The 15,798-nt window shown below is 40.5% G+C and overlaps 1 pseudogene; it reads right to left on the bottom strand.

The window, feature by feature from the left end:
* Positions 1-2,383: 2,383 nt before the first annotated feature.
* On the bottom strand, positions 2,384-2,481 carry LOC123789741 (U6 spliceosomal RNA; annotated as a pseudogene).
* Between the last annotated feature and the right edge of the window lie 13,317 nt (positions 2,482-15,798).

The following is a 15,798-nucleotide window of genomic DNA, read 5'->3' as shown; positions in this document are numbered from 1 at the left end:
ATCCTGTTGGCAGAACTAACTAAACTAGAGAGTATGTTATTTTTCAAAGTAATCCGCTGTATTTGAAAGGAAAACACTGTATTAATCCTTTTTTTTCTTTCTAAATACCATAATTTATTTAATCTTACTTATATAATCATAGCCTTGGACTGGTTTTCAAAACCACCATTACATTAAGTATGCAAAATACAACTGATATGATTATTGAAGTGTGTACTTTTTGCATTAGAGTGGAGAACACAAATTTTGATGAGTTTCCTGACATACGAACAAGTGCTCTGATAAATTCACAGACATATTAGTATATTCATAGATATTCTGATTATTGCAAAGCCAGGTTTTTTGCATGGGTAGCGACCTAAATTGTTTACAAAGCATAGCGAATGCTATTTAAATCACAATATAATAACCCCCTTCCAAGGAACTTCTTTAGTAGGGGCAGCAGATCATAGCAGTAAAGGTTGTCGTTGACAGTTAACTGCCTTTACAGTTACGTGCTCAAAGGCAGGTGTTCTTACATTTATTATGCTTCTGTGGAGCTTTTCATCACTACTACCACACTTATCTGAACATGTTGATAATTTGAAAGATTTCATAGCAGTAAGAGCAAACAAATGCTATTCATGCACTGAGGTGAATTTACTGCTTTTCAATTCTTATTTAAGTAAACCAATCCACGGAATTCCAAAGTAAGATATTACCACTTCCCGACTTTCCTGCCTGCAGTGTTAATTCTCCTTTGGAAGACAGTCGTCTTGCCTGCTGGATCCTTCTCTTAGTCTGACTCTGTTTGATATGAGATCAAAGGGCTTTCATTTTCTGTATCAATTAGGCTGGCTGTCTTGTCTCAATGAGATTAAGTAGCCTCTGGAGAGTAGTGACACCGGCACAGCCACAGACGAGCTGATGGTTAGCATACAATATGGCTGCCTTAATTCTTTCTAAATGATAGTTTGTCTAGTCTGATGTCTTTCTTTTATGGTTGTGTCTGAGGCTCATTTGTTCAGGGCAACCATGCAGCACACACCAGACCTGATAATCAGTGGTCTGAGGTTCTAAAAAGGCTGGAAAGACATATCAATTCTCTCACAGGCTTAAGATGTTTCCCCTAGTAAAGACAAAGTCCAGCTCTTTGTTGTTGTTTCTTTGATTTTTTTTTTCTTTTTTGGTAGGACATCAAGTACCAGAATATTTTACTCCAGATAAATTCTAAATCTTATACCCCAAATTTACCTCAAAGTTGTTTAAAGAAAGCATTATCAAAAGCATTTGTGGAGCCCCAGGCAAAGCTATGTAAGCCCAGTGTTAGTCCTGCTATACAGAGATTCTCTATCTAGAAGTTTGTGGTCCGCATTTTCTACTGTCATATTTAACCACCTTTTTTTTTTTTTAAGATTTTATTTATTTATTTATTTGAGACAGAAAGAGAGAATGAGCAGTGGGGAGGGGCAGAGGGAGAAGCAGACTCCCCTCTGAGCAGGGAGCCCAATGCGGGGCTCGATCCCGAGACCCTGGAATCATGACCGGAGCCGAAGGCAGACACTTAACCAACTGCGCCACCCCAGGTGCCCCTTAACCACCTTTCTTGAGATAAGAATTGAAATGATCTCACTGGAGAAAGTGAAGCAATGTGTTTAAAGGAGTAAACAAGACACTGGTATTTATTAACAACATCCTCTCTCCACCTGTTCACTCTGTCTTTACTTTCAGAGATTTCCTCGCCAGCTGCTTCGTCAAGAAAAAAAGAGGTCGTCAGGCATCAACTCACCGACTTGGTCTTCCTCACCATCTTCAGACTTCTCTAGGCTTAAACCTATTCTTCCTTCTTTCCTCTTATCCCAGAAGAAAAATTTCTACCACTTTCCACGTCTCGACCTTCACCCTGAGCCCTCAAAATCTGGCTTCCTCGGTATCTCCCCTCCTCTCGTGTTTGTGACCCATCCTTTCTCTTCTGGGTACACATGTGCTCGAGACTCCACCAGACGTTAAGAAATAAAAAACAGTGACAAAAACAACCACGCTTCCTTTAGCTCAACTTCCTTTTTTTTCTGGGCTGATGCCTTACATTTTACCTTTTCATCATCAAATTCTCAAGAAAGAAGATCACATGACTTATTCTATTCATTAGGTCCTATTCTCTCTCTCTCTCTCTCTCTCTCTCTCTCTCTCTGTGTCTTTTTATTTATTTATTTTTTAAACAATAAACCCCATTACTACGACTGAAGATAAGAGGGAAGAAGATGTATTTGCTTTTCTGGGCTTTGATTTTCCTCAGACGGGACTCCAGCCTTCTAGCGCGCAGCCGTCTACTCCGCCACACCGGCCTGGCCTTGACGCCGTGCGTGCACGAAGCTTGCTTGCTGGAGCTGCTCCTCCGGAAGACGAAAATGGGGAATGCTTCGCGAATTTGCCCGTCATCCTGGCGCAGGGATCTTCTCTGTATTGTCCCAATTTTAGTTCACGTGCTACTGAAGGGAGCACAGTCCCATTCTCTTTTTAATCCACTGCTGTCTGATTTCTGCGTCCACTGCTTCTCTCTCCAGGGTGGGTAAGCACACTGAGGTACCAGTCAGTGGACACTGCTCCACTCGCCTCTCTTGTCCCTCTGCCACTAACGGTTAGTATTTCTGACAGGAAAGTCCTCTTCTCTTCGAAGCACTGCTTCACTTCCTTCTCCTGGTCCCCCTCGTGTATCCTTCCAAGTGTTTCGCCTCTTTTATTATTTTTTGTCCCTCTGTCCATCCCTTAGAAGTTGGGGTTCCTTAGGGTTTGTTTCTTACCTTTTTCCCCTCCTTCCCCTCCTCATTCCCCTTACCCCAAGGCAATCTCATGCTTTGGTCTGATTTCTTCTCCAGCCACAGATATTATGTATCTCCAACTACTCACAGGAATTCCCCTTGAGGCACCTCAAAATTCAGCACGCAGGAAAGAACTGACATGGCATTCTCCCTACAAACTGTTCACACAGATTTCTTCTCCCTTTCTCCCTAGCTCAGCCAGAACCCCATCCTTCTCCTGGATGCCCAAGAGTGAACCGTGCCCCTCCTCTAGCCTCCTTACTTCCTTTCAGTTCTACCTCCTGAGAAACCTTCTCCTGCCCCTTCAGTCTTCATTCCACTGCTCCAGTCTAAGTCAGAGCTCATCACCGCATACCTGGAAGGTCGCATCTAGGCTTTTCTTAGTCATATTTCTACAACCAGATCTGATCATGTCACTACCAGGATTAAGGACTTTCTTCAATTTCCATCTGCCTACAGGATATGCTTCAGCCCCAAATCCTTAATGCAGCTTAAGATCCCCTTCAGAACGTAGCCGAGTCTCATTTTCTATTTACTCTTTGGTTTCCCACCCCCACATGCCTTTACACACTCCAGAATGTTCTTCATTTGTGCCTTCATAGCTAAGATCAAGGTGCTCCTTTCCCCTGAAACGTTCCTCTTTCTTCTCTCTTTCTGTCGGGCAAATCCCGATTCCTCCTTTCATGCGAGGCTGTCATGTCGCCTCCGTTCTATTCCACTAGGGTTGCTGGCCACAGCCTCCACCCCACTGCCACCTTTTTCACAAAAAGAATTGTTGTGCCTTTGCTGTTCCAGAGCATTTTACGTAGGCTTCCACTTAAAGTCCTTGTCTCATTATCTCATAGCTATTTTTCGGCTGCTCTGTCTCCCCTACCAGGCTACCAGCTCTTCTAAAGCCATGTTCACCGTTCCTGCTATGCCAAAGATGCTCACCAAACTCCAGCTGTGTCTCCAAGATACAATGAGAAGCCTAAGCGGGGCACCTGGGTGGCTCAGTCAGTTAAGTGTTCGGCTCTTTTTTTTTTTTTTTTTTATTTATTTGTGAGATAGAGAGAGAACGAGCAATGGGGAGGGACAGAGGGAGAGACAGAAGCAGACTTCTTGCTGAGCAGGAAGCCTAATGTAGGGCTCAATCCCAGGACCCTGGGATCATGACCTGAGCTTCCGAAGGCAGGAGCTTAACCGACTGAGCCACCCAGGTGTCCCAAGCATCTGACTTTTGATTTCCACTCAGGTAATGATCTTAGGGTCCTGGGATCAAGACCCACTGGGGCTCTGCGCTCAGTGGGGAGTCGGCTGGAGATTCTTTCTCTCCCTCTCCCTCTGCCTCAACCCCCACTTGTGCACATATACACACTGTCTCTTGAAAGAAAGAAAGAAAGAAAGAAAGAAAGAAAGAAAGAAAGAAAGAAAGAAAGAAAGAAAAAGCAAGCCAGCCTTAGCTGACTGCCTCAGGCAGCATTAATGGTCCTCTGTCCTACCACAACTTTGTGTTCATGCACTTTCTTACAGCACTTGTTATATTGAAGTTATATGTTTACTTTTCCATTTCTTCCATTAGACTGAGAGTATCTCAAAGCAGGGACCTCATCCTATTCATCACTGCCATCCAAATGGTTAGCACAGTGCCCAGAACACAAAAGGTACCAAGTAAATGTTTGTTAAATCAACTGTCACCCCCCTAAGTCTTTATTACTCGTACTGGAGTTATTTTTACATGTGAATTGGTGCTTTTGTTTTGAACACCTATATAGGATGTATTTTAAGTGCCTATTAATTTTACTATGAATATTTCACCTACAATGACCACCACCTGTGTCGTAGATCACTGAAAAATCTCAGTTGCTAAAGAAAGATCATATTAAGTTGGTAGAAAACAACCTTGATTTGTGGGAAACTGAGCCTCAGAGAGTGCTGAATTAAAAAGAAAAGAGTGAGCACATAGAGTGATATACAATGCTTACTCATGGCATTGGAATGCCAATAAATATGTAACATCCCACAGCCTGGAGTTATTATTCTTTTATAATAATTATTAACCTCATCAATTAGAAAAGAGAAAATCACATGGAAGGTAACTGAAGTTACTTAACAAATTTATGCTAAAAACCAACTTAAAAGCTATACTAAAAATCCCCTTAGTCCCAGAACCATAACGTATCTTCAGGGTATCTTCCTATTAGAGTTTTCCCCATAATTGTCAAGTTATGGGACAGAAGAAAACATAATCTTATTTTTGAAGAGCTGAGGTTGGTCTGAGGGTGAACTGGGAAACCAGAAAACTACCAGGAAAACCAGCTCTTCTCTCTTCCCCTACATTTCCTTACCCTTGTGGATTCACACAGATAATGCCTATTCACTCTATAACAATCAGTCAACATGGATAAGTCCCTGGGCTGTAAGTTGGAATATTGATCTGAGTTGAGCCTGGCTTCAGAGCTCTCATTTTCTATGTGCTAACAAACTGTGAGTTATTTTGTGAACTCTCTAGTACCTCTTTAGTTTGGTGATTTAAATCACTAGTAATACAAATTAGTAGTTATGTTAATGAGATAACTCCACATTTTCTTTTAGCATGGTGAGTCCTCTCAAAATACGGCTGTTTCAGCCAACCAAGTACAACTACCCTCACTGTATTTTTCCCCTTTCCTTTTTCCCCCACCTAGAGTCAGGTTGTGGTATGTTATGGGTATTTCCCAATAAATTACCAACCCCTGTACACACATTTTTACTTAGCCCATATCCTGCTTCCTACACTCTTCTAAGTTTTATTCATGAATCACTCAAAATTTTACACATTCCAGAAATTACACATTTACTTTTCAGTATATAACAGCCATTCTTCGTCTCTTATTTGAAATATTTTTTAACATTCGTTCTAAATGAACTCACCATTGCTCATCCTGGTTTGCATGATTATAGTTGGCTCTTATAAGTAACTATCAGAACTCTTTTATCTTTCTTTTTCCTTTGCTCATAATTTTATTTTTTTATTTTTTGGGGGGTGTTTTTGTTTTTGTTTTTGATAATATTTTTTTATTATATTATGTTAGTCACCATACAGTACATCCCTAGTTTTTGATGTAAAGTTCTATGATTATTTTTTGTATCGGGTGAGGGGCTCGGGGGCGTTCCCTCATAGGGAGAAGGCACCTGGCGGTGAGGGCACTTCACAGCTCATTAATTATCTATTGGGCATTGGCTCATTTAAAGAGTATTAGGCAGGTTGGGATTTGAGTTTGGAGGAACCAGGGTGGAAAGCAATTTGTCCTCATTAGAGAAGAAGATGGACAGCCCTAGGCTCAGAGATGTCCCAGGCTTGCAAGAGAATTTTGGATTTGGGATTTGTAACAGCTTTTGAGAAAGCTGTTAAAGAAAGATGAAAAAAGCACTCCTAGTATGCTGGAATTAGGAAGCAAAGCTTCACGTTTAAGAAGAATAAATTCAGCTTCACCCAATGAGATGAGATTTGAGAATTTACATAAAGAGGTAGTTAAGGCTAAAATTAGAAGAAGCTTCCTGGGAATGAAAATATAATTGATCATGAAGAGTAGATGGAATGCTTGGGAGTTCATAATTGTCCTTTCCAGTCTACAAAAAATATAAATAAATATGTTTAATACAGATAGATTTAATAGGTAATTTTAATTATGGCTTTAAAAGAATTCAAGCAATACAAAAGGGTTTACAATGAAAAGTAAGCCCCCTCTTTCCCTTTCTAATCACAGTTTCCTTTCTCCTCTCCCTTCTCCCCTCTCCTCCTATGCTGGACAAAACCACAATTATCTAGTTGTTATTTATCCTTCTGGAGAAAGTCTATGCATTCACAAACATATACGTGTGTGAGTTATTCTTTATTTCACCACGTGAATGATAGCGTACTATATGCACTGTCTGCACCTTACTTTTCCCTCTGATTGATGTGTCTTAGAGATCTTTTCCTTAGGGGCCCAGGTAGAACTGCCTTATGCTTTACAACCACTGCAAAATATAATTAACCATTCCCTTCTGGTGGGCATTTAGGTAGTTTGCACTCTTCTGCTGTTACAAAACTATACTGCATCATAGTTGAGCAGAAAGAACAACATGAAAACCTCCTGATGGGAGGGCTGGAGGTAGGGTAGGACAGAATGAACTGTTGTTCTCACGTGAACCAAACATTTTTAGGCTCTGCTTCTCTGTGTGCCTCATTGCCACACATACAGGGGGAAAACACACAGGAGCTCGATGAGACGGCCACTTACTGTTGTTTTCCTATGAGGTCAGGCACATTTCCATTATGTGGAGTTATTATATAAAGCACCCCAAGTCTTACATGGCAGTGGGGGTACGTGTTAGGAATATACCCAAGTTATTCAAGGAGAGAACTACGATATTGTAGAAAGAGCATTGGTTTGGGTCACAAGAACTTGGTTCAGGCCTCCCCTCTGCCTTTTATTGTTGTGATAATTGCAGTCCTTTTAGTTTCTCTGAGCCTTATTTTCTTCCTCGGTAGATTGGTGGTAATAGTATCAAACTCGTGTTTCATGGAGTTAATGAGATAATGCTTATGAAATGATGCTATAAGCCAGTGGTTCTGAAACTTTAAAGAGTTTTTGGTTCAGAAGGTCTAAAGTGGACCTTGAGAATTTACGTTTCTGATAGATTCTCATGTAATGCTGATGCTGCTGGTCTAAGGACCAGAATTTTGAGAAATACTGGTACAAGTCATAAAGAACTGATAGGTGGTGTTACAGTTTTTGTCACTACAGTTATTAGCCAAGAAAGACTACTGCCTCGACATGTGTCCTTAGAGAAGTGAGAGAGGTAATGGTAATCACTTTTAAATTGAAGTAAAAATTCTGCCTGTCCATCGATGACAGAAATCTCTAAAGAAATTAAACTTAATGGGGGGTGGATACTAAACACATAATTATGCACGCTTTGAGTTTATTTAAATGTTCATGCACCTCTGAATTCACTGGTTAAGAGCACTTGACAGGAAGTGGAAGTCCAAAAATAAACAAGAAAGGCTCATCTCGTGGCATTGCTGCCTTAACTGAACACAGGAAGTCCTGGAAATCTTGCAAGACTGTCTGTTCCTTCATGATGTCTAGCCTGATTTTAAGACCCCAAAGAGTATTTTATGTTTGTATTTGTCAGGGTTTTCCAGAGAAACAGAACCAGGACAAAAAAAAAAAAAAATTACACAACACACACACACACACACACACACACACACACACACACACACACACAGAGTTATTGTAAGATGTAAGTTATTTTAACTACGGTATAGTTCTAGTCTGAGTCTGAGCACCAGCAGAGCCAATAGTAGAAGTTCCGTTCTAAGTTTGAATCCAAAGGCAAAAGACCAATGTTTTAGTTCAAAGACAGGCAGAGAGAAAGAATTCCTTCTTAGTTTTTTATTCTAGTTATGTCTTCAACAGACTGGACAAGACCCACCCACAATGGGGAAGCCAATCAGCTTTACTCAGTTTACCAATTCAAACGTTAGTCGTATCCAGAGATGCCCTCACAGACACACCCAGAAATAATGTTTAACCAAATATCTGGGCATCCTGAGGTTTGAAGTTGACACGTAAAATTAACCATCAAAACGTTGCTGATGGGTGTCTGAAATGAGCTAGTTTCAGTGTGCTTTCATGGTTTTCCAGTCCGCATTGCCGCTTCAAAACACTTGAAGTTTCAGGGAGCACGAAGACCAGCTGCGGCAGTGGGTACAGTTAGTGTCATATTCTAGTTGTCACGCATCTTATGGCAAAACATTTCAGGGGACTACTTACAGCTAAAACTCAAAATATTCTTTTAAAAACAGAAAATCGTAGGTAATAATAGTCAGTTGCTATCATCAACACCATCACCATTATTATATCTATTATAAGAAAGGTGATGCCAACAGGCCTTTCTGCCAGTCCATAAGCGCTGTTGAGTGTTTAAATATATGTTAAGAACAATTCAGAATCATTGATTTATTGTTGTCACAGATGTGTAGGAATCTAGACATTCAGCTTTTAGCACTGACTTATTGCCTTCTGAAAATCGCCATTGACATTCTGCTCTCCATTCCCTTCTCGACTAATAAATACAGCCTGAGGAACGAGAGACATACCACAGTACATTCCTGGGACCCCAAGAGACAAATATGAAAATATTTTAGAAGACAAATATTAAAATTAATGAGAGAGCCACAAATGTTTAGAGGTAAATTCATGAGTGATGAAGCAAAATTTTCAAACCACGGCAGGGTAGGAAGAAAATGTTGCGATTATCTGTGAATAATGCTTTCGTGAAGATGGCATATTATTGTGGTGGGTTTCCTTGCTTTCTGTCTCACCGATTCCCTTCTTGACATTGTACAGCTATTTCCTTTGTAATACAGAAACTCCCTTACTGAATCTTTTTCCACAGCTGGCTTTCATCACTTCTTGATAGGTACCTAAATATTTCAGTTTCTTCCACTTTATTTTCCTTTAACAATAACTGCTGCCCAATCAAATCATTCATCTTTTCCCCTGTGTGAGTATTTGAGATCTTGAATGAGTGTTTATGAAGCACCATGTGGAATCCCCTGTTTTCTCTTGTTTGGCATTTCCCTATGCCCTTGGTCTCAATTACACTTGGAAGTTTGAATTAAGTTTGCTTAACCATTTAAAAATTTTGAGTTCAAAATTTATTGTGGACTCTTTTTTTTGTCTTTCCCTGTAGAAATTTCTGTGTGTCAATAAAAGACTAACCTTAGAACCTAAGGCTTATTCTGTAACGTGTGTAATAGATCCTGCACGTTTATAAACACTACTCAGACATACGGCGCAGAAAAGCAAATGCTATGCTTTAAAATGTCCACAAGTGATAATAACAACTAACACTTAGTTTCTATTTTCTACGAAGTGGGTGTACGACCAGGTTCTTCAGATGCATTAAATGCTTCATCTTTCCGTCAACCCTAGAAGTTGGGAATTTTATTAAATGCTTTCTTGCCCTTGATGTGCAGGGAAATTTCAGTATTAGTCTATGAGTTTGAGTAGAGTTTCCATATTTGTAACCCAAGGAGTATTCATTTATGTAAACATGATATATGTTATTATGTACACAGATGTCATTATGGGTGTGTAAAACAGAGCATATCCTGGGCAAGAGGAGATCAGATTGAAAAGGCCTGTGCTCTATCTGTCCCATACCCATTTACATTGATTAAATTTAAAAATTCCTAGAGGAACCTCCTGGGAGAAGGAAAACAAAGCAAAAACATAACAAGGATTGGGGACAGGAAGACTAACTTGCAAGGATTTTACTGACATGGGTCCACAGCAAGGCCTTGACTTTAAGAAAATCTGAAGGCTGAATAAGGAAAATATAAATATGGCTTAAAAACCAAAGACTATAAAAAGATAGACAATAAAATGTCTCCCTATCATTCTTGCCATCCATTTGACCAATTCTTACCCAGTCTCTACCATTAGTAACCACTATCCTTAATTTCCTATGCAAATTTCCATAGTTTCTTTAAGCATATACAGCAAAAACAAATAGGTTTTTCCTTCTCTTCATTTGCTTACAAAGACAGCATATGTTAATACCATTCTGCACCTTATTTTTTGTTTGTATGTTTATCTTGGGCTTCTTTTCCTATTGGTATAAAGAAAGCTTCCTGACTCTTTTTTATGGTTGTTTAATGTTCTATGATATAGATATATTATCATGTATTTACCAGTTACTTTCGATGAACATTTGGGTTGTTTCTAATCTTTGGCTATTACAAACAATGCTACAGTGAGTAACTTTGCATCGAAGTCATTTCTCACTTGTGCACGAGTATCTGCATGATAAATTCCTCCAAAAGTATTTCTAAGCTTTTAGTGGCTTTTGTTAATTTGAAAGTGACCACCAAGCTATCCTCTCTGAGCTGTACCCCCGTGGGAGAAAGGATGTGTATGTGTAGAGCTAAAAAGAGCTCTAACACCTTAGGGCCCACGCCACCCTGTTATAGGAACCCCCTAAGAGAGGCTAACCCAGGAAGAAGAGCCATATTTCTGTTGACTTTCAGGGAAGGATGAGTATAGGTCCTAAAAGTTGCTGAGGAGGTGACATTGGAGTGGAGATACTGGACTGAGTGAAGCACAGGGATATAGTTCAAATGGGAAGCCAGGATGGTACTGTGGGCTGCTGAGGCTTGAACAGAACTTTGCTAAGATTAGCGACCCCAGTAGTGCAGGTGGCCCTGCGGCAAAGGATGGCACATGTTCTTAGATTTTTTTCACATGGTAGTAACAAGCTCATGAAAGCCATAGTACTAGGAAGTCTGGTGATATTTGGGTAATATATGCTTAGAAAAGGTCTTGAAGAATAGAAAGCTATTAACAGAGATTTTCTCCAGAAGTACAGGGTAAGGAGTTAGCATCTCACTTTGCCCATGTCTTGATGTTCATAAACGTTAATCAATTCTATTGAGAATTGATATGTATCTTTCCTGTTTTTTTTCAATATAGGCATATATATTTATCAGTATATATAATTTTTTATTACATAAATAGGATATTTCTGCATATACCTATTATTTTGTAGTTGTCTGCTTTTATTTTAAATACATATTTTGGAGATCTTTCCAAGTTAGTATATAAAGATCACCTTCAACCTTTTTAAATGATGCATAGAAGTCTACTGTCATTTATGTGACCATTCCTGATTTTTGACTTTTACAAACAATGCTGTAGTAAATGCCTTTGTCCTTGTCTCTGGGCATATACTGTATGTGGGTGCGTCTTAAAGACTGATACTTAGACATAGACATCCTGGACTGAAGGCGGTGCATGTCTAGGATTGTGATGGATACTGCCATGCTGGCTTCTAAAAAAGGCTTCACTAGTTTACTCTTGTGCCAACAGTACAGAAGAGACAACTTGCTCACAATCTTAATAATATTAGACCTTATCAGTCTTTTAAAAGTATGCCAATTATATTTTTAAAAATCACATCACATTGTTGATTTAACTTACATTTCCTAGATGTTGAACTTTTTTCACCTGCTTCATTTGTATTACTTCTGTAAATGGCTTATTTCCTTTGCCTATTTTTCTATTAGGTAGTTGTCTTAATTTAAAGAAGTACATTACATTCTGTTATGTCTGTTATGTTTGTAGCAAGTGTTTTCATCTGCTCTTTGTCATTTAACTTTGTACCTGGCTGTGTCTATTAAGACTCTATTAGTTGTAGCTTAGGGGCGCCTGGGTGGCTCAGTCATTAAGTGTCTGCCTTTGGTTCAGGTCATGATCCCAGAGTCCCGAGATCGAGCCCTGCATTGGGCTCCCTGCTCAGCGGGAAGCCTGCTTCTCCCTCTCCCACTCCCCCTGCTTGTGTTCCCTCTCTCGCTGTGTCTCTCTTTGTCAGAAAAAAAAAAAAAAAAGGCTCTATTAGTTGTATCTTAGTTTGTTCAGCTGCTGTACAAGATACCATGGCCTGGGTGTCTTATAAACAACAGAAATGTATTTCTCATAGTTTTCGAAGCTGGAGAGTCCAAGATCAGAGTGCCAGCATGGTCAGGGGAGGGCCCTCTTCCTGGTTCATAGCTGGCACCTTTGAGCTGTGTCCTCTTTTGTAGGAAGCTGCAAAGGATCTCTCTGGAGCCTCCTTTTTGTAAGAGCATTAACTACATTCATGAGGGCTTTACCTTCATGAACTAATCACTTCCCAAAGGACCAGCCTCCTAATACTATCATCTTTGGGGGTTAGGGTTTCCACATATGAATCTGGATGGGGACACAACATTCAGACCACAGCCTTTTACCCCTGGCTCCCAAAAATTCATGTCCTTCTCATATGGAGAATATATTCATTCCATCCCAATAGCTCAAGAAGTCTTAACTTGTTCCAGCATCAACTCAAAAGTCTAAGTCCAAAATCTCATCTAAATATCATCTGAATTAGATATGTGAGACATTCCTCTTGGGGCAAATTGCTCTCCAGCTATGAGTCTGTGAAATCAAATAATACGTGCTTCCAAAGTATAAGGAAGGGACAGGCATGGGATAGACATTTCCATTCCAAAAGGGAGAAATAGCAAAGAAGAAATGGGTAATAATTTCTTAGCATATCCAAAACCTTAAAGCACAATGGGGCAGAGGTCCCACCTTCTGGACACACTGAGGTGGAGGTTGGGCCCCCAAGGCTCCAAGTGGTTCTTCCCCCACAGCTTTGCTGGGTGCAGCCCACACAGCAGCTCTCATAGGTTGGAGTCCCACGTCTGCTCCTCCTTCTCTGGGGCTGGGGTCATTGCCCTAGGACTCAGATGGTCATTGCCCTAGTCAGATTTCTCTGCAGCGGCCCCTCCCCCTCCTGAGCCGGCTGCTCTGGGAGGTTCCATCCTTTCAAATCTAGGGGAGATATCCATGGTCCCACCGGCTAATGGCTAGTGGCTATGTTATGGTGTGTGATACTTTGTATGTGATTTCTAGTCATAGAAGGCGGAGGATAAGGTAAGTTAGAGTAAGACAAGATGGAGTCACAGTGGCCAATGTGAACTCCCATAATAGCTGTCAACGTGGGATACAGGACTTGGAGTGTGCCTCTATAGATAAGCCATGTGACTGATAGATAAGTAAAACTTGTTAGGAAAGGTTCCCGGAGAGACCTGGGTGAGACCTAGTGGACTGAGCTGATATGGCAAACACCATTGGGCAGAACCGTTACACCCAACTCAGAGGACCCATAAAAGAAGGAGCTGTCTACCAGCAGCTGGAGGGCTGACCGGCCTCCCATGCTGTATGTGTCCATAGCTGCTCCACACAGGTACTGCCAGAGGCCCTGTAGGCACAGAAGGCCACTTGACTGCGATCTAGGCCAATACTTCTTGCAGGACCTACGATGGGGCCAGTGTCTCCCCACTCATGTTGTGATACCTCCTTCCCAGATCTTCTTCAGAGTGGTTCATTAATTCCCATCTAACTTTCTTGTGTGACTAACTGTGTGATAAGTTGTGCAATAAACTGTACGATTCATGAATTTAATGTTGATGCTACGTGGCTATTTGAAACATGTCTCAATCCTGTGGTTCGTACCTGGCCTTGCCATTTACCCTGCTTCAGGCTAGTGCACTCCGATCTCTCTAGGGGCTCTGCCAGGGTTTAATGCCCGTGCTCTCTGGTGACACAGCCCCCTTGGCCCTCTTCCACAGCACCTGGAGTTGAGAGGTGCAGCTCAGGCTTTTGGGGGAGCACAGCCTGCACTGTGAGGAAGACAGCAGCCCCTCCTTTGAAATAGATCTGCCCGGGGGAGGCCCTTGAACTCTGTACCTGTGGAGGTAGGGCCAGTCTGGAACTGCCTTCAGGTCATTCTTCTACTCTCTCGAACAATAAGTCCTGGCTTCTGTTTGGAAGGCCCATCAATCTGCCAATTGTCTTGATGAATAGCTCCTATCTTCTGTTGAGATGGTCAATCCACACCAATTTCCTTACCAAATTTGGCCACAGTCTTTGTGTTCGCTCCCAAACAAGCTTTCTTATTTCTTTCAAAGTGGATAGGCTGAGAATTTTCCCAATTTTAAAATTCTGCATTCTTTTTGATTTAAAATTCCACTTTGAAATCATTTCTCTTTTCGAATTTTACTAAAAACTTTCAAAAGAAACCAGGCTGCTCCTTCAACACTTCACTTAGGAATTTCTTCAGCCAAATATCTTCTTTTCATTGCTTACAAATTCTACTTTCCATAGAACACTAGGACAAGAACACAATTTAGTTCTTACCCACATTAAAACAAAGATGCCCTTTTCCTCATTTCTGTCTGAGACCTCAACAGGATGACCTTTATTATCCATATTTCTACCAACATTCTGCTAAAAACCACTTGGGTATTCTCTAAGAAGATGAAGACTTTCTCTACAGCTTTCGTCTTCTTTTTTTGTTTTTGTTTTTTTAAACATTTTATTTTCAAGTTATCTCTACACCCAACATGGGGCTTGAACTCACAACCCTGAGATCAAGAGCTGCATGCTCTACTGACTGAGCCAGCCAGGCACCCCTATAGCTTTCCTCTTCTGAGCTCTTGCCAGACTTGCTCTTTACAGTCCATTCATAGCACTGGAGGCTTTCTCTAGTGCACACTTCGAAAGTCTTTCAGCATTTGCCCATTATCCAGCTCCGAAGCTGCTTGCACATTTTTAGGTATTTGTTATAGTAGTAACTCCATTTTGGGATGAATTTTCTGTCTTAGTCTATTTTGGGCTGCTATTACAAAATACCATAGACTGAGTAGCTTATAAACAATAGGGATCTATTGCTGACAGCTCTGGAAGCTGGAAGTCCAAGATCAGGGTACCAACATGGGCAGGGGAGGGCTCTCTTCTGGGTCACAAATTTCTCCTTGTATTTTCACAGGGAAGAAGAGGCTAGAGAGCTATGTGGGATCTTGTTATTCATTTTCTTTATGTGTTTATTTTTATTAATAACCTTAGATTCGATATAGTTGAAATAAGTAATAAAGAACTAGAAGGTTGGGAAGGGGAAAACTAAAACAGCATGGAGTAAAAAAGAATGGAATATAAAAAATAATGGAATAAGAAATATAGGAGGAAGAGTGAAAATGTCTAACTTTGGAAGGAGACTAGCAAGAGAATGGAGCAGGAGAAGCAACCTGGTTGCAAGAAAAGCAACCAGGAAGAAATCATGTCTGAAAATGTTCAAAACCAATGCACATTATTCAGGAAGTTCTTAGAATGGCAGAAGGATAAATGCTTAGAAAATTGTATCTAGGTCCATCTTACTAAAACTTTGAAAATTCAAAGCAATTTAAAAAAATCTTAGCAGTCAGAAGTGAGCCAAAGTATGTATTCTTTAAAGGAACAAACATTATAATGATAGCTGAATTCTCAACAGAAACACTGAACTACAAAAGATATATGGAATGATGTCTTCAAAGTGCTGGGGAGAAAATGCCAATCTAGAATTCTATGCCCAGTGAAAATACCCTTTAAATATAAAATTGAAGTAAGTCATTTTCAGACAAATA

Source organism: Ursus americanus, chromosome 3 (assembly GCF_024610735.1).
Source record: "Ursus americanus isolate L20-20 chromosome 3, mUrsAme1.1.p, whole genome shotgun sequence".
NCBI classification, from domain to species: Eukaryota; Metazoa; Chordata; class Mammalia; order Carnivora; family Ursidae; genus Ursus; species Ursus americanus.
Note: the sequence above shows the minus strand (reverse complement) of the source record. Positions and strands in the feature narration are given on the sequence as shown.